The 8,469-nt window shown below is 41.5% G+C and overlaps 2 protein-coding genes across 2 annotated transcripts in view; both read right to left on the reverse strand.

Moving 5' to 3' along the window:
• Nucleotides 1-8,469, reverse strand: part of LOC119406546 (zinc finger protein 701) — a 58,434-nt gene that overhangs the window by 24,659 nt on the left and 25,306 nt on the right. The gene's annotated exons all lie outside the window — the stretch shown is intronic.
• The window catches only part of LOC119372176 (oocyte zinc finger protein XlCOF28-like), a 70,582-nt gene that overhangs the window by 8,017 nt on the left and 54,096 nt on the right, over nt 1-8,469 (reverse strand). The window lies entirely within an intron of this gene.

The raw sequence follows: 8,469 nt of genomic DNA on the forward strand, positions 1-8,469 counted from the left end.
AGTTTCCCCCTTAACGGGTAATGCTGCAGAAGCTACAAAAGCTTTATTTGTGACATTTCTTTCCAGAATGATTAAATCGTATATGAGAACCCCAGACAGGAGAGATGTTCAGGTGAAGACAGACTCAAAGTGGACAAAAGAAGTTGCCCTCCCGAATCCCCCTGTCAAAAAGTCAGCTCAAGCAACATTTCCATGTTCAACTTTTCATCACACCGGAACTTAAGCGTGTGGAGAGTGTGTTTAAAAATTTCACACCTTTGTTCTTTCAATATGCGACAGACTGTGCCTGGTCACAGAGGCCAGCGAAGCACTGTGACAACTGTTCGTGGAAACTTGTCACTAAGCTTACTCTCTGCAAGCATGTTTACATCTGCAACACGTCCCATACAACAATTACTGTATTGTTTTTTAATACAGTTGACCCTCGTTATAACGAGCACTGATATAGCGAATTATCGGTTATAGTAAACTAAGTACAAACTTCGGTTGGTCATACTTCATTTCAGTGACAAATATTCCTTCAATAACAATATCAAAAATGCGAGAGCCGCCACGATATCGGCTGTAACAAAGAAATATTCGGTTCGTGCAAGGCTCCAAACTCAAAAAGTAGCACAAAAAGCAAAATAAATATTGAAAGGCAATTCACAACTACATTTTTTTAATCGTTTGAGAAAGTTGTGGAAATTTCGGTCATCCAGCAAAAAAAAAAAAAAAACGCATTTGACTGGTCGCACCATTGTATGAACCGAAGTGTGAAAGGTAACAATTACCTTGTTTACAGTGGATTTGAGGCGAAGAACAACGCACTTTTGTACTCTATTTCCTACATCAAGTGCAACGCTGTGGAAGCAATGCAAGAAGTTTGGCGAGCAAAACGTGTAGTTCTGTGCGTCTCGGGCGTGGATTTTGTCATTGTAAACGTGGCCCCCGCGACTGGCTCCGGCTGCGCGCTACCAGAACTAATCGCGGAGGTCCCAACACAGTGCGAATACAGAGATGCTAAGCGATCCAGAGCAACCTATTGACAACTGTATAAGTAACGGGGTTTATTTATTTCTAAGGTACGAAACATCATTTATTACTCAGCCTAAAAACGAAAAAAAAAATAAATCACATTATGGGTGGTAAATTTGTTGAACTGTTTCTTGGTTCCAACGCATCTAGTGCAAGAAGTCTCGCTAGCTTCAACAACGTTGCACCTGATGTATGAAAAAGAGTCTAGCATTCTTGTGCGAGTCTGATTCTTGAATGGTTAGAGCAGATTTTTATTTCTACTGTTACAACAACTATGGGATATAACGAACTAATTTATGGTCCTGATGCTACTTCGCCATAATGAGGTGCGACTCTATCAAGGCATGAGTTAACATTACATAAAATTACACAACACATGCCAGTATTTTTCTTTTATACATGACACCCTGCTGTTGGGCTGCCATTGTAAGCAGTGTTACAAGGCTCTAATCTTCGCAGCATTACCTACAATGACAACCACAAAAGGTACGAGAAACTTCACTCAAGAGTGCATAGACTCCACAGTAATGAAGAGCATGGTCCCAAAACTCATCAGCTCATCAAAAAAACTGAGCTAACAGAATTGGTCTTGCATGTAAAATTTGTCGGTATCAGAATTCTGCCAAATAGCATTTTTAGATCACATTGAAGAATTAAATTTTTTATATCTGTTAATGGATCGCAACAGAGCCAGGTGTGATAAAAACACTAGTGCTCAGGTGCATTTTGTGTCAGCAGAGAGGCTGCGCTTACGTAAGAGGCAGCAAAAATGTCAATCAAGAAACGCTTTTAAGACCCAATGAGTTACAGCACTCAGTGCCTTCAGAAGTATACCAGTAATATTAGCAAAAATGTTCAATAGCTCTGAAGATATGCTTGTGTAGGTGTTTCATGTCCTTCAGCAGACAATTTCTGTGATGAACAAATATTTCAGAAAAACAAGTCGCTAACCTCTTAATATTTTTCAAATTATAGCACAAGTTAATCTTTATTTGATTTTAAAGACATTCAGGTTGAAAAACATTCATACTCTAATTTGATACTGGGTACCATAATCTCATTACCCAAGGTGGTGGTTTTGACAGGAAGGCAAACACTACCTTGTGATGTAGCCAATTGTAAAAGAGAAAAAACCGGTCTAGTTTTTATGCGCTAAGAGAAGCAGTGTGGCTGCACTCATTTGAACAAGCTTATACCCTGACATGCTTAAAAAGAATGAGCTATTTCACATGGTATACACTTCTGTGTGAAGTATGATCAATAAAGCAAAATCAATAAAAGGTTGCCACGCTTCAGTGACAGCCAACCATTGTGCAAAAGAAAACCACAGTGCATCAACACAGAAGCTGTATTTACAATGTGGCAATACTAAGTGGTGCTGCACCAAGATTTGTCTGGCTTCAAAACAGACAGCTCACATCGTAGATACAATTGGAGCGTAAATATTCGAAGGAATGCAAGGCTCTTTGAGCAAAGGAAAAAAATTGATAGAGGTCACATACAGAAAATTGCTCTATTGAACAATAACGGAATCTTCTTGAAGAAAAGTTCATGAACTTTAAAACCATGTCGATCTCCACATAAAGGAAGACACGCTGAAAGACTTGTCAAGCCTGTCTAGGCAAGTGTGGCAGCCCATTCTGAAAGGAAAAGCACGAAGATTAAAGTAAACTAATACCAAAACAGGATTCTTTGCAGTGTGCACAGAGAAGGTACACTGTTTAATTTTAAATACGTTCAGCTGCTTCCACTGCTCATTGACTAAAATGTAAAGAGAGGTTGCAAGGTTAACCAGTAATAAAAGAGAAGTGCAGAAGGAAATATGCTTACACAGCACCAGTGGTAAACTATCAAGTGAGCTCTGTTTAGAAACCATGTTTCTTATAAGCATACTTTCATTTTGTGTCTTCGTGAGTACACTCTCTAAAAAAATAATGCAGGCTACGTTGCCTACAACCACTTGGCTGATTACTGGATGTTTGAAGGAATGTTGGAAGTCTTTCAGCTAACATCAGTAATGTCCCTGTCTGTATTTCTTTGTTTCGTTTTTTAGTTCAGCTGTTTAAAGTTTCTTTGGTATGTCACAAGTTTCGACACCCTTGGAAATGAAAAGAACTCTCGTAACCACTGTCCACATCTCTGCTGTCAAGAGCACCCACGAGAACTGTGTCACATTGCAGAACAACGTATACACTGAAGGTGCAAGGCAGCCCACATATATGTATTTGCAAAAGGCTTTACTTGAAGAATAGTGTGCCATTCCTAGTCGCAACATGCCTACAGCTGCACCAGAAAAGGTCCATAATGACTAATACCCATGCCACACAGGCAGAGAAAATGGCATTAACTTCCTAATGCCTTAAGATTGAATGCCATTTGTGTGGTGCCACACTGGCAAATCAAATGGTATTCACCTTAATGCCATTCACCACTTAACCCTTTCGACAGAACTCATTTTACTGAGAAATGTATACTCTCGATGCCATAGCTTGCTCAGTGCAGTTTACATGAAACATTTGAAATAGCATCTATCACGTAAAAATATTTTATACCTGCCTTCCAAGAATTCTTGTGCTATTCCCTAGCCGCACTGTAGCAAAATTCAATTAAGAATTGCAATGGCTTCAACGTTACAAGCACTATGTTTTGCTTCTTGGCTTTGTATTCAACACACAATGGCCAAAGTTGCTATGGTCGGTTGCAACATGGCAGAAGACAGCAACAAACTCAAGCTAATGGCCCCACAGTATGCTTACTTCTACATTTAACTTGCCTTGAACGCAGATTATATAGATGAGTGCATATTTATTTTTCATTATTACCCTAAAATTGCGAGGAAATGTTTCTGGAAGACAAACAACTTGAATGTTTTGCCGGTGTGTAGACGCTTCGAGGCGGTACAATCATGTCGAGAAGAAGCGAACCTGCATATGTTTCTCAGCTGTGGTGGCGGCCACCCATAACTAAGCCCAACCAGAGGATGCTACAAGCTTCGGCATGCTAAAAGCTTGCACATGTCAGACGTATATCACTGCTATAACCTTATGTGCCCAGGCCAAGGTTGGCTATTTGCACAAGGTTAATTCTCGCCACCAGGAAAGATGGAAGTAACAAGTCAGAAAAGATTCAAAGTGAGAGAGAAAGACGAAGTGGGGAGAGAGAGACAGAAAAAATATTAGGAGCCCTTCCCCTATCAAGAAAATTGAGGCAAGCAAAGCTTGGCCTGTGTGCCTGACATACTATTTTTCTTTCTTTCTTTCTATTGCATTATGCAATGGTCCCTCCTAACCTTTTCTTTCCTCCATGCCGGGAACAGGACCTTCATCCCCGTGCTTAGCAGCGCAACGCTTCTGTTGCAGGCAACAAGGACATGCATGCGTGAAACAATGAAATGTGGCAACACGACATGACAAGTGACCTTCTCAATAATCAAGATCACATTTCCGTATCAGAAATGGCTGATTGCTGCCAAGCCCACGATCGGGAGAGCATCGGTTATTGTAAAGGGGCGCACATAAATATGCATGTGACTGGCGCACCTTCGAGAGCCTATTTGTGTACACTCACAATTCTGTACACTCACCAGCACCAGGTTTATTGCGAGCTATGGTGCCGCCGCTACCGAAATCTGTAACTCACAGGAGCTTCGCTTAGGGGACACTAAGTGAAACAATGAATCAGCTAATATTGATAAATTGTACTCTGAGAACTCTGTCATTAATTTAACCATCGTAGATTTATTAATAAAGGAGAAAATAAAGGCCAAAGTTTCCATTTTAAATTTAGCGCCGAAATCTCCGAGTGTGATGTCATAGATTTCAAAGTGTATTTTTCGTATTTTGGTGACATTGGCTCAACGAAATTTCTCGAAACTTGGCATGTTCAGTCTCTGGTTCCTTCAGAGTACAATTTACTTCATTTTCACCGATTAGGATCTATCCAGACTTTAGTAGATGCCGTCAAAATCTATGACGTCACAGCGACTAGCACGGGAACATCAATGTGGGGTCGCCACACACATTTTCATCTTACGTGTTTTCTCACTTACAAAGCATCTTCTTGCAGCAAGCATTGTTTCTGGTATTGTGAATTAGTACCTTACTAATACGAGAAAAATCGTTTTTTCTTTAGTATCCCTTTAAAAGGCGACTGCCGATTTCTCATGTCGTGGGTCAGCCAAGGGGTGCCGTCTACGTGAAGCACGGGCCAAAGGGGGTGTGTCGCCTCCTCGAAAGGGTTCTTAAAAGTCCGTGCACACAGCATCAGCTCAACTACCCAGGATCTCTCTTTCCTCAAACATTGGCTCGGCCATCTCAGCTAGGCATGGGAGGGGGTTCAAACCCCTCCCCATTAGCTCGGGTCCGTGGTGACGCTACTCACCAAACGCCTGTAGAAACAGACGCCCCTGCGGGCCTTGTGCAAAAGGCAACTAAATAAAAAGAACTAGAATGGTGGCTAACAATGTCACATATGTTTATTATTTAACACACTTACAAACACTTATAAAAGGCCCATTGTCGGTAAACATGGTATCACCGTTAACACACCGTTAACAATACATGGTCTCTTGCTTGGCTTTGGTACCTACACCTGAGAGACCAAGTAAAAACAGGGCAACCTTAACGACAACTCCACAACAACCTAATGCAAAATGAATCACTTCAAAAACATTCACTCACAATGAGGCTTCCAATGCTAAGGCAATTATAAAGGAAAGGCAAAAGGCAAACAAAAAGTGCAATTATAAACAGTATGGATGGCTACGTAGTTGACAGCTGCAGTATTTGATAATGTACACTGCAGAAATAGCAAATCACAGAAAGAAAATAGGACATAATAGCAAGTTTTTGACAACTGTTTTTACTGCACACAAGGCACTTACTTAGGACGGCATTCTGCACATCAACATGATGCTAAAAAACAAGAACCCCACAGGCACATGTTAACATTAATTTATGTATGTTTTTTATAACTGTTTTAAATCCCAACCAAGATGGGCTTGCATAAATGTGAAATATCAGCTACCCACTAATGGAGGAATTTCCTCATACCTTAATGCCACAGGTTCAACTTTCAACTTTCCGCAGGTATGGACCAAACCTACAACCTTCGGATAACGCATCCAATGCTCTACCAATTGAACTACAGTGGTGGTTGCTATCCAATCCACTTTATTGGATAGTTATGTTTGAGTAATCATGAGAGGTGTCAGCGAGCGCCGCTCGCAAGCCACGGTGAATGTACAATTTCCGGCCAGTTATCCAAAGGTTGTATCTTCGGTCCCTACCTGCGGCAAATTCATTTTTTTATCCACCTTTAGTCCTTTCTATTTGTGTCTTAATTACTACACTACAATTAAGACATACAAGTAATATCCCTTATACCTTCCTTAGCTTCACTGTCTGTTGGTTTCTTTAGGTTGTGTCCAACAAAAATAAAGAAAGGAACACTCATCAATCACCCTCTTTCGTTGACTTGTAGTAGCTCGTCATCACTGCAGTCTTTTTTTTTGTGCCCACCCCTTATGTAACAAGTCTATTGGGACCATAGGGGTATCAATAAATAAATAATGAAGAATGTAGAAACTTGTAGGTTTTCACATCACAGGCTGGTTACAGATAACCACAAAGTAAGTGCGCATGCAAAGCTGCTGGGATAAGGCTCTCTGACATATCAGATCGAACGTCCCTGCGCCATGTTCTGAAATATGTTTGTCCAGTTCTGGGCCATGAGATTGGGTCAAAAGGAGAAATATCATCATCTCACGTTGCCTAGTGTTGCATGCAGCCTTCTTGGGTTTTGGTTTTGAACTTCTCTTTTACGTTTTTTCACTCACAGTGATGTGATGATGTGTACTGCACATGTGCTAGCAGGCTTTTCTATATATTGCCTTGCTGCAATAAAACTGTTGTTAATCAGTGCACCGTGCGTCATTCCTCCCTGTCCTTGTCATATAAGTGCTGCTTTCCTTTTCAGTAATAAGGTACCTCATGACGTCAAGGCTGAGCACTGACCCACTGGAAAGCTTTTTGGCACTGTCGCCAATGTAGTGCTTGCAATGCCCGTCTCTCTCAAAGGGAATTCCTGACATTGTGAACTTGCTTTCATTTTACAACTTAGCCAGAAGTGTGGATGCAGCAAATGCAAGTCCGATGTCGTAATGTGCTCATCAGTGTGGATTACCAAGAAGATGAAGCTATAAAATAAAAAACAAAGAATCGAGGAGACTCTTTCAGAAAGTAGTTCTGAATGAAGCCGAAGTATCTGTTGGGAAAGCTAAAAGTAGCATGCACCACTTCTATTTTTTGCTGTAGAAAAAGGGCGATTCAGATTAATACTTGTATTGCTGGCTATGCGGCTCTGAAAGGAGCGTTGCAGCTCGCACACCCATTGTGTAAGGATAACTGACTTGTGGAATCAGCCAAAGCTGCTGCTGAGTGCCTTCCTTCTAGCTTCTCAAAGCAGTGACTTGGGTGGGCTTTGTACCCATCCAGAACGCTGCACACCTTCTTTGGAAAATATTCACAGTGAATGTTTTGGCTGGAGGATACTGCACACGAATTGCGTTTGCAATGTTCCGTTGCAGGCGAAACAAACCTTTTTGTGTAGAAATTCCTTCCCCTGCGCCGAGCATGGAAAGAAGTGAGGTGTGAAAATGATTTCATTTTATATTCTCATGGGCCTCTGTTCTCCAGTGAAGGGCATTAACGTCTCGAATGCCTTGAACAGGCAAAAGCAAAGCAGCTGAAACTAAGCAAAGGTAGGTCGGGAGAGGGTGATATCACATCACTAAGCCTTTCTTGGGAAGCTCTGTTTATGCAGCGTGCAGGTGAGAGAAGGCGAGGATAACATTGATGCTTTTGGAATTCACTTGTGTGGCATACGTAGCTTGCCTGTGTGACTGATTGAGTTCTCATTTGTGTTTTTTTAATATGCCTTTTACTACGATGGCTCGTGTCTACTCTCTGGTGAAGACACATACTTCACAAGTGGAATCTATCGTGCAGTCGCCGTTCTAGTACTGAAGGCGAGCTGGATGGATGGAAACAATTGCCCTAAATGGAACAGTCGACAGGAAAGTTAGCCAGACTGGCAGAGGAAACCATACGAACACAGTGACGCAATCACAGCTCGTGACCTGCTCCAAGCCCTACAATAAAATTATAGAACACTGACTACGCTTTTGGACCAAATGACCGTTGCCAGTGTGTGCAGCCTCCCCAAACACAAATGTTGCAAGTCATTACGGGACTTAGAAAGTAGCACCCATGATGGCCCTGGAAATGCTCCTTCAGCATGTGAATGGTTAGAAAACACATGCAAACATTGATTCGTGGGTGGACCTTTGCACACACAAAGAAACTGTTGCAACTTTGCATTTCCTTGCCTCCCTCTCTTTTCCTTTTCCTCTGGTTCGTTGTGTGTAGCCGACATTTTCTACCCTAAATACAA

This window comes from Rhipicephalus sanguineus, chromosome 10 (assembly GCF_013339695.2).
Source record: "Rhipicephalus sanguineus isolate Rsan-2018 chromosome 10, BIME_Rsan_1.4, whole genome shotgun sequence".
In the NCBI taxonomy this organism is placed as follows: domain Eukaryota; kingdom Metazoa; phylum Arthropoda; class Arachnida; order Ixodida; family Ixodidae; genus Rhipicephalus; species Rhipicephalus sanguineus.